This window comes from Pseudophryne corroboree, chromosome 5 (assembly GCF_028390025.1).
Source record: "Pseudophryne corroboree isolate aPseCor3 chromosome 5, aPseCor3.hap2, whole genome shotgun sequence".
NCBI classification, from domain to species: Eukaryota; Metazoa; Chordata; class Amphibia; order Anura; family Myobatrachidae; genus Pseudophryne; species Pseudophryne corroboree.
In genome coordinates this window covers 180,915,302-180,933,640 of record NC_086448.1, presented here as the reverse complement: position 1 = coordinate 180,933,640, position 18,339 = coordinate 180,915,302, and the positions used below count along the sequence as shown (strand labels likewise).

At 44.8% G+C, this 18,339-nt stretch overlaps 1 protein-coding gene across 2 annotated transcripts in view; it reads left to right on the top strand.

The window, feature by feature from the left end:
• Positions 1-18,339, top strand: part of PTPRN2 (protein tyrosine phosphatase receptor type N2) — a 1,612,706-nt gene that overhangs the window by 192,882 nt on the left and 1,401,485 nt on the right. The gene's annotated exons all lie outside the window — the stretch shown is intronic.

Genomic DNA, 18,339 nt, shown 5'->3' with positions numbered 1-18,339 from the left:
AAGCATTGAGCCACTTGCATGCAACATCAGCTTTGCATCCGCATCTGGATCAGGCCCCATGTGCGGTAAGGAAAAGGACTCTAGGAAAAAGGGCTATGGGCCTAATTCAGAATTGATCGCAGCAGCAAGTTTGTTAGCAGTTGGGCAAAACTATGGGGGTCATTCCGAGTTGATCGTAGCTGTGCTAAATTTAGCACAGCTACGATCTTCTTTCCTGACATGCGGGGGGACGCCCAGCACAGGGCTAGCCTGCCCCGCATGTCAGTCAAGCCCCCCCCCCCCCCCCCGCAGAAGCGCAAAGGCATCACTTCAGGAGTAACTCCTGGCCAGCGCAGCTTTAGCGTGCTGGCCGGGAGCTACTCCTCGCTCCCCGGCCCGCAGCGGCTGCGTGTGACGTCACGCAGCTGCTGCGGCCCGGCCCCCGTTCGGTCCGGCCACGTCTGCATTGGTTGGACCGCACCTACGAAACGGCAGACAAACGCCGCCATTTCGCCCCCTCCCGCCCAGCGACCGCCTCTGCCTGTCAATCATGCAGAGGCGATCGCTGTCCTGCTACGGCCTTCAGCCGTCTGTCATGTGCTGGCACACTACGGCGCCAGCGCATGCGCAGTAGGGACCCATTTGCTCGGCTGCGAAAAACAGCAGCGAGCGAACGGGTCAGAATGACCCCCCATGTGCACTGCAGGGAGGGGGGCGGCAGATATAACATGTGCAGAGAGAGTTAGATTTGGGTGGGGTGTGTTCAAACTGAAATCTAAATTGCAATGTAAAAATAAAGCAGCCAGTATTTACTCTGCACAGAAACAAAATAACGCACCCAAATCTAACTCTCTCTGCAAATGTTATATCTGCCACACCAGCAGTGCACATGGGGGGTCATTCCGACCTGATCGCACGGTGACGTTTTTCGCAGCGCAGCAATCAGGTCACTACTGTGCATGCATATGCACAGCAGTGCGCAGACGCATCGTACGGGTACAAAGCGGATCGTTGCTGAGCGATAGATTTAACAAAGAATCCATTCGCACAGCCGATCGCAAGGTGATTGACAGGAAGAAGGAGTTTATGGGTGTCAACTGACCGTTTTCTGGGAGTGTTTGGAAAAACGCAGGCGTGTCCAAGCGTTTGCAGGGCGGGTGTCTGACATCAATGCCGGGACCAGACAGGCTGAAGTGATCGCAATGGCTGAGTAATTTCAGACCTACTCAGAAACTGCACAAAATGTTTTTGCTGAGCTCGGCTGCACAGGCGTTCGGACACTTGCAAAGCTAAAATACACTCCAGTACCAGCCAATCAGCTCCTAACTGCCATGTTCCAGGCTGTGTTTGAAAAATGACAAATAGTAAGTGATTGGTTGTTAGTTATTCTTTCTCCACTTTATCACTCTTCCAGGATTATTATATCTGCCCCCAGTTCATTGATAAAAAGGTCAGCCATTTCACTATCTTCAGAGGAGCGGCTTATCCAGTTTTGACATTAGGGGAAACGAACATAGAAAAATAGGCTCCCCACTACTACTGTGCGCATCATCTGTATAAGGGGCATTACTACTGTTGACATTATGCATATAAGGGGCACTACTGTGGGCATAATATGTATAAGCAGCACTACTGCCGCGAGCATTATTTATAAGGGGCATTGCTACCGTGGGCATTATGTGTATAGTGCGCACTACTGTGTGGTGTAACATGACTAGGGGGCGCTACTGTGTGATGTACTGTGAAAAAGGGACACTACTATGTGGCGTACTATGAATCAGGGGCACTACGTGTGGTGTAATGTTAGTAAGATTGTGTTAATGTATGGCATAATTTGAATTGGGAGGACTATTGTGTGGCCACACCCCTTTTTTTAGACAGCTCGCTGTCATTTTAGAGTATGGGAGGGCTCAAATTTATAGTTTGCAGGGGGGCGCCAAACACCCCAACACCGCCCCTGCCCCCACACCATCTGTATGTCCCACAGTATACTAAGTTGCATGTTTTGTATTGTCCACTCTCCCCCACCATAATCTCTGTTTTGTACTGTGCTCTCAATTCACCCTACCACACATACAATTACACAAGTATGGTAACTTACCTCCTGCATGTTATCCTCCAGTCCTTACTGCCTCTGCGACCCCTCCCGTCATCTTCAACTGACACTTTGCAGATCTCTTTGCCGGTCACCCGACACTCTGCAAATCTCTTTGCCAGATGATGATATAAACAACCAGAATTTTTTGGTCAGACATACTATGTGTATAATTGTACTACTACATTGTTGGGTACTTTCAATCTTATTCATTTGCAATTTATCTATTTTATTGATTTTTTTAATCTAAAACCAAGATCCTGTCTCATAGAGACCCACGTCATCCTCCAGATTTTATCTTCCCTAGTGTTAGGACCATGTTAGTATCATACAATACCCAAAGTGTGCAGGTTACAGTCATAATGATAGAGCTACTGTAACCTTTATATTACAAATGAAATTACGTGTATAAGAGGGTGTAGTATGGTATGCCGGCGGTCGGGCTCCCGGCGACCAGCATACCAGCGCCGGGAGCCCGACCACCGGTATACCGACAGTGTGGCGAGCGGAAATGAGCCCCATGCTGGCTCGCTGCGCTCGCCATGCTGCGTGCGCCACACTATTTTATTCTCCCTCCAAGGGGGTCGTGGACCCCCACAAGGGAGAATAAGTGTCGGTATGCCGGCTGTCGCGATTCTGGCGCCGGTATATAGTGTCTGCCGTGATCCCGACAGCCGGCATACTGAAGACCACCTGTATAAGGGACACTATTACTGTAGGCATTATGTGTATAAGGGGCACTACTGCTGTGCGCATTATGTGTAAGGGCCACTACTACAGTGGGCATTATGTGTATAAGGGGCACTACTATGGGCATTGTGTATAAAGCATTATGTATAAAGGGCACTACTGTGTGGCATTAGGTGTACAAGGGCCACTACTACTGTGGACATTATGTGTATATGGGGCAGCACTACTGTGTGCATTATGTATATATGGGGCACCACTACTATGGGCATTATGTGCATAAGGGGAACTACTACTGTGGGCATTATGTGTATAGGGGCACTACTAATGTGGGCATTATGTGTATAAGCGGCACTACTACTGTGGGCATTATGTGTATCAGTGACACTACTACTGTGGGCATCATTTGTATGGGGCATTACTACTGTGGGCATTATGTATGTAATGGGCACTACTGTACTTAATGTGACTAGGGGGTGCTACTGTGTGATGTAATATGAATAAGAGACACTATGTGGTGTACTATGAATCAGGGGCACTACGTGCGGTGTAATGTGACTAAGATTGTGCTTTTGTGTGTCGTAATTTAAATTGGGAGTACTATTCTGTGACCACGCCCCCTCTTAGTGAGACCACACCCCTTCTTCATGAAGCTCGCTGTTACTTTACAAAGTATGGGGGGGCTCAAATTTATAGTTTGCAAGGGGGCGCCGATAACCCTAGCACTGCCCCTGCCCATCAAACACCATCTGTATGTCCTATACTGAGTTGCTCCATTCTGCATGTTTTGTATTGTCCTCTCTCCCCCACCATACTGTAGTATCAGTTTTGCACTGTGCTCTCAATACCCCCCACCACACACACACACAATTACACAAATATGGTAACTTACCTCCTGCATGTTGTCCTCCATTCCTTACTGCCTCTGCGACCCCTCCCTTTGTCTTCAACTGACACTTTGCAGATCTCTTTGCCGGTCACCCGACACTCTGCATATCTCTTTGCCAGAACTTTGCCAGATAATTAAAAAACACAGAAGACTATCCTTAAGCATAGTACTAGTTTAAGTACAATAGAAATATAAGTACAATAAAATGTCCATGAGTCAACCACTTTTCCAATTTTCCTTAAACCAAACATACTTTAAAATGTATCAATTTGCCATTTATCTATTTTATTAACTTTTTCATCCCAAAGCCACGTTCCTGCCTCATAGAGACCCAGGTTATCTGCATCCCCTGTATGTGTGCTCATCCTCCATACTGCCATCTTTATTTCTGTAACACTATATTTTTATTTCTAAATATGTCATTCCTCCCTGAGCTTCTCCTAGTTATGTGTCCTTGTACCTGTATTCCCTGTTCTGTCTATCTTGTCTTGCCTTTCAGCTGACTATACTGCACTCTGTCTTCCTTACCCCCCTCCATCATACCCTGCTATGTAGGACTCACCTCCTCCTACCTGTCTTCCTCCATGGTAACTGGAAGCTTCAGCAGCTGTAGATAGAATGTTACAGGATGAAGCATTGTGATGTCACAGGCTAGTGATGTCACGCTAGGTGTGTGATGTCACAGTAACAGCAGCAAAGCTACCGAGTTACAGCTATCTTACTGTACATATACATTTTATACATCAATTATAACTGGATTTACATGAATTTCTAGTTTAAAAAAATGAGACTAGTGTAAAAAATTAAGTATAAGGCAATGTTGTACAGAGTGCCTCAATATATAGGTAAAGGGAAAATATAAGTGACAGGAATTTCTATACTAAATCAGCACTTAAATTTTATAAGGTAATAAAGCACTTTATCTAACAGGCTGAATTAATAATTTTTCATTATATGTGTGTGTGTGTGTGTGTGTGTGTGTGTGTGTGTGTGTGTGTGTGTGTGTGTGTGTGTGTGTGGTGTGTGTGTGTATGTGTGTATGTGTGTATATATATATATATCTATACACACACCTCCCAACTGTCCAGATTTTTGCAGGGCAGCCCCGTATTTTTGGGGACTGTCCCGCTGTCCCACCCGCCGGCCGCAGTGTTCCGCATGGGGGGGCATTTGGAGGCTCCTTAATCGCTGCTCTGCTGTAGAGCTGTGTGCTCAGCCCACAGTGCATAGGCAGTGGCCCTATTTTAGGTATGGTTGGGGGGGGGGGGGTTGGTGGTGCGAGCGTGCACCAATTATCTTTCTGGCACAGGGCACCAAAATGTCTAGTGACGGCTCTGGAAACTAATATAGTCTATAGACTCATTACATGCAAAGTAAGATATTTCAAGCCTTTGTTATACTTTTGTTGCTTGTGGCTTACAGTTAAAGAATACCCCAATCCAAAATCTCTGAAAATTAGAATATTACATAAAATCAATATAAAAAGGATTTTAAAAACAGAAATGTTGGCCCTCACTTTGCATGTAATGAGTCTATATAATATATTGGTTTCACCTTTTAAGTTGAATTACTGAAATAAATGAACTTTTGCACGATATTCTCATTTTCTGAGTTTCTCCTGTATTTACTAATGTGTGGGTTTTCAAAAGTGGAGATGTTGTCCATAGCGACCAATCAGATTCTTGCTATTATCTTCTATTAGGTGCTAGACAAATGATAAGTAGAATCTGATGGGTTGCTATGGGCAACATCTCCACTTCTGAAAACCGTCACGTTAGTAAATATACCCCCTTGTGTGATAGGCCCTACACACTAGTCGATCTGACTGAAAGATATGAACAATCTCGTTCATTAATGAACGAGATACCGTTCATATCTTTCAGTGTGGAGGCACAAGCGATGAACGATGCGCGGCCCCGCGCTTGTTCATCGCTGGTGCCTCGTCGCCTGTGCATGCAGGCCAATATGGACGATCTCGTCCATATTTGCCTGCACTTCTGTGGAGCCGGGTGACGGGGGGAGTGAAGGAACTTCGGGCAGCTCGGCGGCGGATCGTTAAATGTGTAGGGCCCTTTAGTCTGATTGAGCAACATTAGAGGTTGGGTGCTGTGCAGGAGAGGTCCTGCAGGCAGGAGTGGGAGGAGGGGATAACGCGGGAGGTGAGGCTCCAGTCTCTGGCAAAGTAAAGAGGAAGGTAGTGTGTGTGTGTGTGTGTGTGTGTGTGTGTGGGGGGTTACAGTATTAGTGGGTTTCAGGGATTTGCAGTATTAGTGGGTTTTAGTGGCTTGTTTCTTATGGTGTGGCTGTATTGTATTTTTGTTTTGCTCTGCGATAGATAGATAGATAGATAGATAGATAGATAGATAGATAGATAGATAGATAGATAGATAGAGAAAGGGACGTGTGGTGAGCTAAAAATCTTTGTCACTGATACAGATGTGTAAATGCAAAAATAAGGTAAAAAATACCCAAAGGTATTCGGGCGCTGTGAGGCGAGATGCTTGGCTAAGCAGCAGCCAATATTACGGGGAAGTCACTCCCTAGAGGAAAACTACAAGAAAGAAGGAGGCTGCGCTGTCAGAGGAAAGAACAATGTCATTCACTAAATGTGTAATTTTTTAAACAATTTATTAAAAAGCAATAACTCGTTAAAAAAACAGTATTCTGTGCAAGATAGTATGCCAAATATATGCAAAGAATGGATTTTACCAATTATATGCAAAGGATGGAGTTTACCCAAGGTATTGGTTCAGGACTGATGTTTTATATTCTATAGGATCCGTTCCACATATTGCCCATAAATGATATGTCCAGTTATAATCCACTGTGGAAAGTCCCTTTTAGATGGTGATTAAGAGAGTCCATGGAAAAGTTCCATATGCCGCTAGAGGGTTATTGCAATGTCCCATATGGTGAATACCTCATGCAGTGCGGAGATAGGATGGTGCCTCTCTAGGACTCCTCTGGATAGCTGGTAAACGGTTTGGGCTGGTTCGGGTCCAAAGTTGTCCTGTTCCAAAGGGTAGATACCTGACGCGTTTCGCTGCATAAACCTTGCAGCTTTTTCAAAGGTGTACTTTGCTGTCTGGGTTTGGGCTTTATATACCCTAGACAAAATGGTGGCTTAATTGGCACCTGGATGCACATTTCCTGTTTATCACTGACATATCTCTTTCTAATCATTAAAACAACTAAAATGTGTATAGGAGACAGACCTACTTATGTGAAAAAGCCTTTGGTGATATAAGACTTTTATTTCGACTACTAGTACATGCTTTCCATTTCCTTGAAAATATAACATGGAATATATTGATCCAATCAAAAGATTTGTTTACTACTATGTAGTCATAGAAACCTTTCCCAAAATCGTTTCATAGGTTGAATTGGAAGTCATATGATCAGTGTCTGTCATGTGACAAAAGTCACATGATAGTTAGAATATCATCTGATATACTTTCAGAGTGTATGGTGAATTGAGAGCTTTTTTCTTTTTAATTTATGAACAGTAGCAGCTACTGGCTGGCTAAATTCCTCTCTAGTTCCTTACTCTTATAGTGGAAATACCACGGAGGCCCGGCGTGTACTCCCGGACCATTGACATGGCAACCGCAACCGGAAGTGACGCAACATTTTAGATGGCCAATGATCGTTCCCGAGCCGTCGCCATAGTGACGCAGCTCGGAGTAGGCGGCTGATCACCCCCGTGTGACTGGCGGAGGTAGCTTATCTCCCCCCATCCGTCACCATGACGACGCGGCCCTATTAGCCGCGTCCTCCTCGGCTGGGTAGCGTGATCTTGTATGCGAGGCATACATGTCACTTCCGGACGGTCCCCATGGAAACCCCAGCTAACTCATCCTTCACGACCGGATGTTATAATTATGTAAGCAGCGATATGTATGTAATTTTGGGCCGGCAACCATATAAGGCTAAAAAACGCTTAAGTACTCTATATTTCACACTAAAAAAAATTTTTATATTGTATATATGACACAATGGCAACTTTTCTGAACACCTACTTATATCTGATTAGGCTAGCAAACAACATATAGACAGATCATGTATGGTTCATAATAATGAATAGTATACTGACAATATTCACAAGACCTGGTCACAAATATTAAGCCATTACACCACATATAGGAGAACTAGTAGTTTATACTTAAATGCTCCTGATATCCATCTTTTATTGTGAAAAGGCTTAGAATCACTGACAACTAGATACATAGGGAAAGAATTTTTTTCCCTTCAAGTAGAGAGAGGACAAGGAATAATAAATTAAATTAGGTTTATATATTGTAGCTTAATGCCTGGTAATTTTAGATTACTACATAGGAATCTGAGTCAATCGAACAATAACAATGAAATATTTCTGTGACTGGCAAGCTTAGGGAATCAACAATTATAATCAAAATGGGAAGGAGAGGTTCTCCTATTAACAAGTTCCCCCCTATCTATTAATGGGTAACAATAAATATGACTGTATGTTAAAAGGAGGATATAATTTCACACACGTTATATGTAGTTAACAAGGTAAAATAATAAACAGATATATCCTATAATCTATTAGGAAAAAGTTAAATTGTGGTTTAATGGACACACTTTTGTTCACCATCACTTTTAGTTTGCATTTTTCACATGTCTTTATTCACATTTATCCACACATTTCTTCTTTACACCATTTCACTTTGAGTAATTCCATCATTACCTTTCACTTATTTTCCATATTATTGCAAAATTTTAACGAATCGTCTCCCCTTCGGAGACCTACGTCCCATCCTGTAAGAATAGGGATTGTCACTAATAGTATACTTACCTTTAATCACATTATCAGCAACAGCTATCCCAAGATAGATCTATCACTCATCATAGATTACTCACTTACTCCTTCCTTCTTTCATTTTCTGTCAACTCAATTTTAGGTCATTTCATTTAATTTTTCACCTTCATCCTATTATCACCATTCCATCTTTTGATTACATCACTATATACACATATATACGTTGTGTGACATAATTTTATTACAGTCAAACGATATTGTGACATATCAACCCACAATCCATCAACACTATGCGATATGTTTATGCATGGTAGAAGGGGTATTCTCCTATTCTCTCTGGGGACAGTAGATTGCCACCGGTTTTTGTGTAGGCGGTGGTGCGCTCTTATGTGAATGAGAGCGCTACGCTTATACCGGCGTGTGATTGGTTTATAAACATCACGTGACTTTGTGACGATCAGCCATGCGTTCCACCGGGACTTCCTGTATATGACAAGTGCGGCTCACCGGAGCCTATGACGTATAATAGATCATGTGACGATGGTTGAGGCTTGGGATAGGTGGAATGCTCTGGTAAAAGGACTCAGGATTGGACAATCGGGTTTGCCTTGTCAAAGCAATTGCGAAACGTGCACGTCGGCGTTTCCGAGCGGTGCTGACAAGCCCGCCCGTACTGACCACAATTGCAAATAATATGCTCCAATAAACTTATAAAATAGTGTGGATAGGTGAGAAATGGAAGAGATAGTAATGTTATGTAGGCAATGTTAAGTAGGGACCATGCAAATGTCAGATTAGCGTAGTCATTGTTTAAGGGCATAGAGAGTACCAAGTGTCCGATACGGGGACCAGCTGATTAATTACTATAACAGACGGCAATCAAGCCCATATGAGTATCAGTAATTTCAGGGACCAGAATTGACTAGGCAATAGCGGACCATTAGGAATCTTGAGAGCAGAACACAGGTGTGAGGCATAAATCAATCTTATTTGGCCCACTGAATAATACCAATAAGTACAGTTAAGATTCAATTATTGATAGTGCAGGCTAGAATACCTTGCACAGCCAGTCGCTCTGCCTCAATTTATGATCTCCGTGATATGTGCTAGATCCTTTCATTATAGCCTTTACCCATTAATAACAGTGGGGCACGGCTCCTTTGATACGGATAATATTATACCGATACTATCCACTAGCACACACATGGTGTGGGACATGTTGATTCCCATGTAATGGTACGCACAGACCAGCAGTAATATTACACGAATCGGCTGGGAGTGTGTAACCCGCCATAACAAAGATACGTTTATCCAGGGAAATAACAACTATATAGGACGTTCCTTTGGTATAATTTGAACGGGATCTTAGTGAAATTCTTTTATATCTATTGTAGTCCCAGTTACCAAGTTTCAGGCTGGCAGTACCGCTAGTTATAGAGCCTGCAGTCTGAATATATATATATATATCTATATATTAGGGTGCCACCAAACAATTGGTACAAGTATAAGTGGCTACTAATAAATTTCAAACATATGTGTTGTGCAATGTTAGATATAGAGCCCGCAGTATGAACCCACACATTCAGGATCCCACCAATCAATTGATATAAGCACAAGTGCCCTCTAATAAACTTGAAGTATATATATTAAACGATAAGACAGGTCCACTGCTTATGATTTGAATTCTCTTTCATTTATACACGGTGTAGTAATCACTGTATATAGGACCATAACTGGGGATACTCTTTCCAAATCCCCATATTTCAAAAATTGTTATTGGGATATAGTCTCCCATCATATCTAGTGGCGGGCAATATCTAGCCTGTGTGATTGTAGACCACATCTTGTATATAATAAACCCTACGATATTAACGGGGAATCTGGATGTGGCAGAATTGTGACAATTACCTATAATTAAATATCTATATTCACAAGTACCCACTAGATTTGTGGTAAAAAGCAAAATGGACCATCCTGCATAATTGACGGGACCTATCTTTATACATAATTGCCGAAGTCCTAGATACTCAGGGATTGATAGTAATGCCAATTTTGACAATCAGTTGTGCTCTTATTATACATGTATGATAATGAGAGGGTGTACAGGGTCCGCTGTCAGCAGTAAGGGGTCCAGATAACCACATTGATGAGAACTTATAATATTTAATCCCATATACAGTTACCGTGTATTATTCACGATCCACAAAACTAACATGCAATTAATTGAGCAGATAAATCAGGCATTGTGAATCAGTTTTTATTTATTTGCACTAAGTGAATTTATTCACGGAATTTACACAAATTTGTACACATTTTTTCACACTTATGTTTCTCAATTGCAATATTTTAAAATGGTACTAATAAAAGTTATTTTTAATGAAACTAGTTATTCATAGTAAATGTAAATACATTTTTTTCTTTTTCCTTAAGTGCGCCAACAAAGAGACAATCTTTCTCTGTCCTGTGTTGTTCTGTAATTTATTGTCTATGGTAGCACCCCCTATGATGAATGGTGATACAACTTCCTTATAATCATAAAATTTGGGGAAACTTTCATTCAAACTAAAAATGTCAAAAATTTTCTAGTGCAGAGGACATCCTTGTCCCCCATTTCCCTTATGTACAGATGTAGACATGGATCTTGATCCAGGCACCAACAGCTTAAAGATTTAGCTGTCCCAAGATGCATTGGGGCCTCCTCTATAACCCCGCCTCCAGGCACTGTGAGCTCAGTTTTCAGTTGGTGTCTGCAGAACCAGGTCACTTAATAGGTGGGCTGCACTGGGCAGCCCTGAAAAAGCTTTTTCTGACAGAAAATTTCTTCAAAACTGGTGCGTTGCATACTCCCGCTGGCTCAGTTCCCGGGTACTTGCGGCGGAGACGCTCCTGCTTAGGCACACAGTCGCAGGCGCTCTCCTGGTACGCGTGGCTGCTACGGGGAGGATATAAGAGGGTCCCCCAGGCGGGACCCTGCCATTAAATCATGTTCCGATCACAGTCTAGGGAGACGGACTGCAACGCTGGCATGGACACTGTGACCGAGCAGGGACCCCACTATATTCACCAGGGCATAGGAGTACAGGTCGGCTATACTAATGTCCACTTTTAATAAGACTCCACAGTACCAGGTGGTGAAGTGCAGTATAGAGGGGCCGGCGATTGACCTGTAGCTCATCCCCTGGCGCCATCTACTGCTGGTGTTCACACCCTGGAGCTGCCTCACACTCTCCTTCACTCCCTGACTGAGACGCTGGTCGCCATTTTCTAAAATAGAGAACTGTGTAGGGCATCATGTGTGCCTGAACAGCATAAACTCACAGGTCTGGGCATTTTAGCATGTCAGTCAATGGATCACTGCTGGCTGTCAGGGGTTAAGGCTTTTAGGGGAGGAATGTTGTATATGTTCTGGTTTAACTTGATTGATTGTTAGAAGAGTCAGTGGTGGGACTGCTAGGAATATAGGTCTTCAGCCTAGAAGTTTCTGCCTCTTTCCAGTTTTCTCGTTGCTCACCCTCCCGCCCTGGTAGGAGGAAATTTTAATATGGTTGTTGTGTTGTGTCGGCTTTTGGTGGCCGGTTCAGAACGGTTATTTAAGTTTTGATTTATTAGGCATAATTTTATTAGGTTTTGGAGTTGAGTTTTTGGTTATATTTTTGATCTTTTGACATATGTGCACCACTGTACCAGGTGGGCCCATATGCTATAGCTGACGATATCATATGTGAATCTTGGGGCTGGTGGCCCAATTTTTCTTCTGTAGGGGCTGAGTTTAGCTCGGTCCTTACGAGTTGTGTTGGGATCAGGGGTAGTGGCAGGAGGTTGACCACTGGCCATGTAGGGGCAGATGGCCCATGGTTCGGTTGGATTCTGGATGGTCAGGGATGGTGGCAGAATGTCGATCCCTGAACATCTGGGTAGAAGGCCCTCCAACATATATTGTATTATTATTTCATTTATATGTTCTTTATGTTTTATTTCATGTGATATTTGCCTCATTTTATGTCTTCATGCAAATTTTTAACCGTTCTTCTCGCTGCCACCTTAGTTAGAGAGGGAGTTCTTCATCTAAGGTTAGTTTTCATAGGCCTTCCTCTCAATTAGTAAAAGCCGACCCCTTTCACGCCATATTTCAGTTGTCAGTGTTCTTATTTATTTAGATAATGGAGTTTGAATGATGTGCGGATGCATCTGGACGTGTGATGTTTATGCGACTGGTCTCTGGGACTGCAGGGCAAGGTCTCCTTTGTAAACCCGCCTGTACATCTGCGCTGTGGTTTTACAAACACTTAAGTATTCTGCATGTCAATATTAAGACAGTGTTAGTTAAGAACAAGTGTATACCTGTGCCAGAATATATTGTACAAGTATTCTGATATATACATCCGGTCTCAGACCGCGAATATATATATAATTGTCATGAAAATAATTATCTGCATTGCAAACGTGACTATGTGTGCCTGTATCTGCAATGTGATTTCACTGTGGTGTGTTCCAGATATATCTATCACTGTATACTGTACCCTAGGGGACTAGGTGCGTCTTGGTCAATATATAGTGCGTCACAGTATTTACCTATTACGTGTATTCTACTGTGTACTCAGTCACATAATACTGGATTTATTTGCAGGTGTTGTGTACTGGGTACTCGGTCACATGCTAATGGATTTATTCGCAGGTATTGTACTCTGGCTTCATTGTACTAAACCGCTCTCTGTTGCATTTGTGTATAATGTTTAACATGTAGGGCAGTAAATCTGGGGACGCTCCTGCATCCTGCAGAGCATGCGCAGTGGATTTACCTGAGGGGGAAGTTTTGTGTGATGGTCTCTGTACTATGTCTCATACATCTCCCAGTCAGTCCGCAGCTCCTGTAATCAATCTGGAGCCAACCTGGGCTGCATTCTCAAACCTACTGGGTACTCTATTTGAACGCTTTATGCCCCCTATGGGACCACCTGTAATATTACAGTCACTAATGTCCCCATGGTTACTCCGCTTTGGGCGGGAACATTTTGTCTCACGGGTTGTAGCGTATGACTCATTCCTCGCTCAGGCAAAACCCTATTCCAGGTCACTCTTGTGTCTCTGGGTCATCTAAGCGGGCTGCTCCCTCCTCCCTATCCAATAATCTTTCTGATATTTTATCTGAAGAGAGGGGGATCATGCTGTCCTGTCAGTCCCTATATTAGGTGTTTCTGACAAGGATTTTTCATTGCTAAATGATACCACTGCCCTTGTGGTTACTGGGAAACAAATCCTACAAATCACTGATGATAAGAGGATTCTCCTACTGTGGTTAAGCAAACTGATATGTTCACATGTCAGAGGGTAATTAAAACTCTGTTACCACAATCTGACCATTAAGTGTACATCAGACGACCCCTGGTCTAATCCAGGGAAGATATCACCCCTGTCTACAACGGGCATTAGCTCGATATCCTCCCCCTGCAGAGTTATATAACAAGTAGGTAATTCACTGCTAGTGAACTCATGTGTTACCCATTGGGTGTTGTCCACTCTGCCTCTCACCACTGTCCCCTCACTGTAGGAACCGACAGATAATCGTGTGGAGGGATGCCTGAAGTCCATTACTCTCTTACGGGTATTGTACATAGACCACGATTGCGTTCTCTTGGGTCTGCAAAATAGATTGATGACTGGATCAGGCATTAGAGGAAGAGCTGCCCGAGGATATATCTGACAATACCAGACATTCCCTGTCTCACAATACCACCGCTACCTTTTTCTACACCAGGAAGAGTCCCCTGAGGCGGGTGTGTTGGCTGCCAAGGCGTCGAATAAGTCTGTTCTGGCTCGCCGTAATCTGTGGTTGAGGTCATGGAAGGTGAATCTGGACTCCAAAAGTCCTTGGAGGTATTCTCCTTTACTGGGGACATCTTATTTGGGGAAGACCTAATTAAAAATTGGGTCTGAATTGGCGGCTACTATGACTGCCTTTCTCCCAAATGCTACTCCTTCTGCACAGAAGGCATAAGGTACCACTTTTCTCTGCTTTCAGCCTTAAGGGAAAGCGAAGGTCAGGCATACCCGAGATTGTCTCGTGCTCCCAACAACCACTAAGCCTGAGGCCTAACTATCCAGGGCTGCTCGTCAGCCTGCTTCTCATGACAAGCCTGCTGCATGATGGGACAGGCCCACCCCTGGGAGATCCCAGGGTGGGGGGCCGACTTCTAATATTCATCCAGGTCTGGTTAATGACCACTTCAGAAGCATGGGTGCGAGTTGTTTCTCACGGGTACGCAGTCTCTTTCAAGAGACTTGTACCTCACCAGTTCTGCACAACGGTTATCCCTTCAGATCCATTAAAGGTGCAAGCTCTACAGATGGTTGTGCTTTCCCTCCTGGATACAGGAGTCGTACTGCTGGTACCTCTGTCCCAGAGTGGCAGAGGATACTACTCGACCCTATTTCTAGTCCTGAAACCTGATGGGTCTTTCCGGCCTATTCTCAACCTCAAATCACTGAACAAGTTTGTGAGAGTGTCCAAGTTCCATATGGAAATGCTGCGCTCAATTGTACTGGCCATGGAACCCGGAGGCTATATGGTATCCCCGGATATACAAGATGCTTCCCTGCATATACCTATTGCCATATCGCATCAGCAATATCTGTGGTTTACTATTGGCAACCTTCACTATCAATTCCAGGCTTTGCCGTTTGTACTGGCCATGGACCCTCGGATCTTTACCAAGGTTATGGCCGTGATACGGCTCATCTCTGTCGCCAGGGAGTCAGGATCCTGCCGTATCTGGATGAGTTGCTGATTCTGGCAAACTCCCACGATGTCCTCCTCAGTCATCTACAACTGACGGTAAACTTCCTACAAGTCCACGGGTGGCTCATCAACTCGAAGAAGTCCTCACTGGTCCCTGCTCAGAGCATGGTGCACCTGGGGGCACTACCGGACACACACAGTCAATGGCTGTTTCTGTTTCCAGAGAAGGTCCTGAAACTTCAGGATAGAATCAGATACTTCCTTTCTCGCCCAAGAGTGTCGATACACTAGACGATGCAAGTACTAGGCCTCATGGTGTCGGCTTTCGACATGGTAGAGTACGCTCAATTCCATTCCCGCCCTCTACAGAGGTTAATCCTTTCCAAGTGGGATGGCCTGCCTCATTGGATCAGGTTTCACATGATCTCCTTGACACCGGAGGTTCATCTGTCGCTGACCTGGTGGCTACAGGACTAGAAGTTGAGCAGGGGCCGTCCCTTCTGGATCCTCAACTGGGTCCTACTGACTACGGACGCCAGTCTGAGAGGTTGGGGTGCGGTGTTGGAGCAACACTCTTTCCAGGGTCGGTGGACCATGGAGGAATCACTCCTCCCGCATGGCAATGATGGAAGTGTCAAAAATCCTTTGTTGGGCAGAACGTCTTCTGCCGGCAATATCGGCAGTGTTCATTCTGGGAATCCTCAACTGGGAAGGTGATTTCCTCAGTCGTCAGGATGTGCACGCTGGGGAGTTGAGTCTTCATCAGGAAGTCTTTCAACTCCTAGTGAACAAGTGGGGCCTACCAGATATAGACCTGATGGCGTCTCGACACAATCACAAAATTCCGGTCTTCGGATCAAGAACTAGGGATCCTCAAGCAGCGTTCGTGGACGCACTGGCAATTCCATGGAACTTTCGGCTGCCCTATGTGTTCCCTCCAGTGTCACTCCTGCCCAGGGTACTACGAAAGTTCAAACAAGCAGGGGGAATACTACTTCTATTCACTCCAGCATGGCCCAGACGGCATTGGTTCTCAGACCTGCAGGCAGGGTCGGACTGGCCCACAGGGGTAACCACTGGTGGGCCCCACTGCCTGAGGGCCAACTCCTTTCTCTAGGAATCATGTTCCACTTGTATTATACATGGTAGATATGTTGCATTACACTGCACAAGACTATTGTGCATTTCAAACCTCTGTGGAGGCTGGTCACACCCCCTTTGTAGGCTGGCCACACCCCTATGTATGGGCCCCTATCACCGCATCCCCCCCCGGTGGGCCTTTCATACCCCAGTCCGACACTGGTTTATCAATAGAGCGTCCTATTCTACTTCCTCAATGCCCAGACCCCCTCGTTCAGGGCTCTTGTTTCTATCCAGACCAGGCCAGACTGGCTTTGACGGCGTGGCTCTTGAAGCTTTACTCCTGAGGGCTAAAGGATTCTCCGAGGCGGTCATCCAAACTATGCTGAAGGCCCTCAAACCGGCATCTGCGCGGATTTATTATAGGGTCTGGATTTCTTACTTCACCTGTGAATTACGAGGCTTCCGAATTCAGTACTTCCAGACTTCTGGCCTTTCTGCAACAAGGCCTGGACTTAGGCCTTCGTCTGGCCTCCCTCAAGGTTCAGATCCCTGCCTTGTTGGTATGGTTTCAGAGAAAAATTGCGTCTATTTCTGACGTTCATACTTTCACTCAGGGTGTTTTACAGATTCAGCCTCCCTATGTCCCTCCTGTGGCTCCATGGGATCTGTCTGTTGTTCAGAATGCCTTGCAAGAGTCTCCATTTGAACCTCTTGAGTCAGTGGACCTTAATTGGCTCACAGTCAAGGTCCTGTTCCTAGTGGCTATTGCCTCTGCTAGGAGAGTGTCGGACCTAGGCGCTTTGTCCTGTCGTCCAGCCTTTCTGATACTTCACCGTGACCGGGCAGTTCTTAGAACTCACCCTGGTTATTTGCATAAGGTGGTGTTATCTTTTCACCTTAACCAAGAGATTGTGGTTCCGGGCCTTCATCTTTTCTGGTTTGTTCTACAAAGAGCGGCCTTTGGATGTGGTACAGGCTCTCCGAATATATACGTGGAGAGGACTGCCTCTATCAGGAGGTCAGATTCCTTTTTTGTACTTTTTGGTTTTCACAAACGTACCTGGCCTGCGACTAAGCAAACCTTGGCCAGATGGATTAGAATGGTGATTGCACAAGCTTATGCACAGGCTGGACCTCCAGCTCCTGCTGCTACTTAAGCCCATTCTACTCGGTCTGTTTGATCCTTTTGGGCGGCCCAACGTTGCGCGTCCCTAGAACATTTGTGCAAGGTGGCCACATGGTCCTCAGTGAACACGTTCATTAGGTTCTATGCCTTTGATACTTCCACCTCCCAGGATGCTTCCTTTGGACTCAGGGTTCTCATACCCGCTAAGGCGTGTACCCTCCCTTGAGAAACTACTTTGGGACATCCCCAATGTATTCCCTGTGGAACATAGTGTACCCCGCTGCAGAAAAGGAGATTTATGGTAGAGTTACCATTGTTAAATCTCTTTCTGCGAGGTACACTGGGTTCTACAGGGCGCCCGCCGTGATGCACCTAGCTTCTATGGGTTTGTATGGCATTAGTCGCTGGTCCCTTCACCTGTTGTGAGAATGTGGTTCTATGTGACTAACATCTGCCTGTCTTTTACCTGCTCCTGCATTGGACTGGTTAACAAAACTGAGCTTACAGTGCCTTGAGGCGGGGTTATAGAGGAGGCCCCAATGCATCTTGGGACAGCTAAAGCTTTAACCTATTGGTGCCTGGATCAAGATCCTTCTCTACACCCCAATGTATTCCCTGTGGAACCCAGTGTACCTCACAGAAAGAGATTTAACAATGGTAAGTCTACCATAAATCTCCTTTTTCTGTACTTTTTGCTTGTCTATCTGCAGATATGCATATGCACCGCCCTGGACCCAGGTACATATTCCCACTGCACGCCCCTGTTTCACGCCCAAATTTGTAAACTTGCAGAGACTGCCCACAGACATTCCTCCGCCACGCCTATTTTACATTGTTTAGTGGAGGGGTTGTTTTTCTGTGCAAGTTTGCAGAATAATTTAGCGGAGGCGATTTTTCCTCTATTCCGAACGCAGATATAGCGGCGGACATGCGCTGTGTGAATTTTGTTCATGCGCAGTGTATC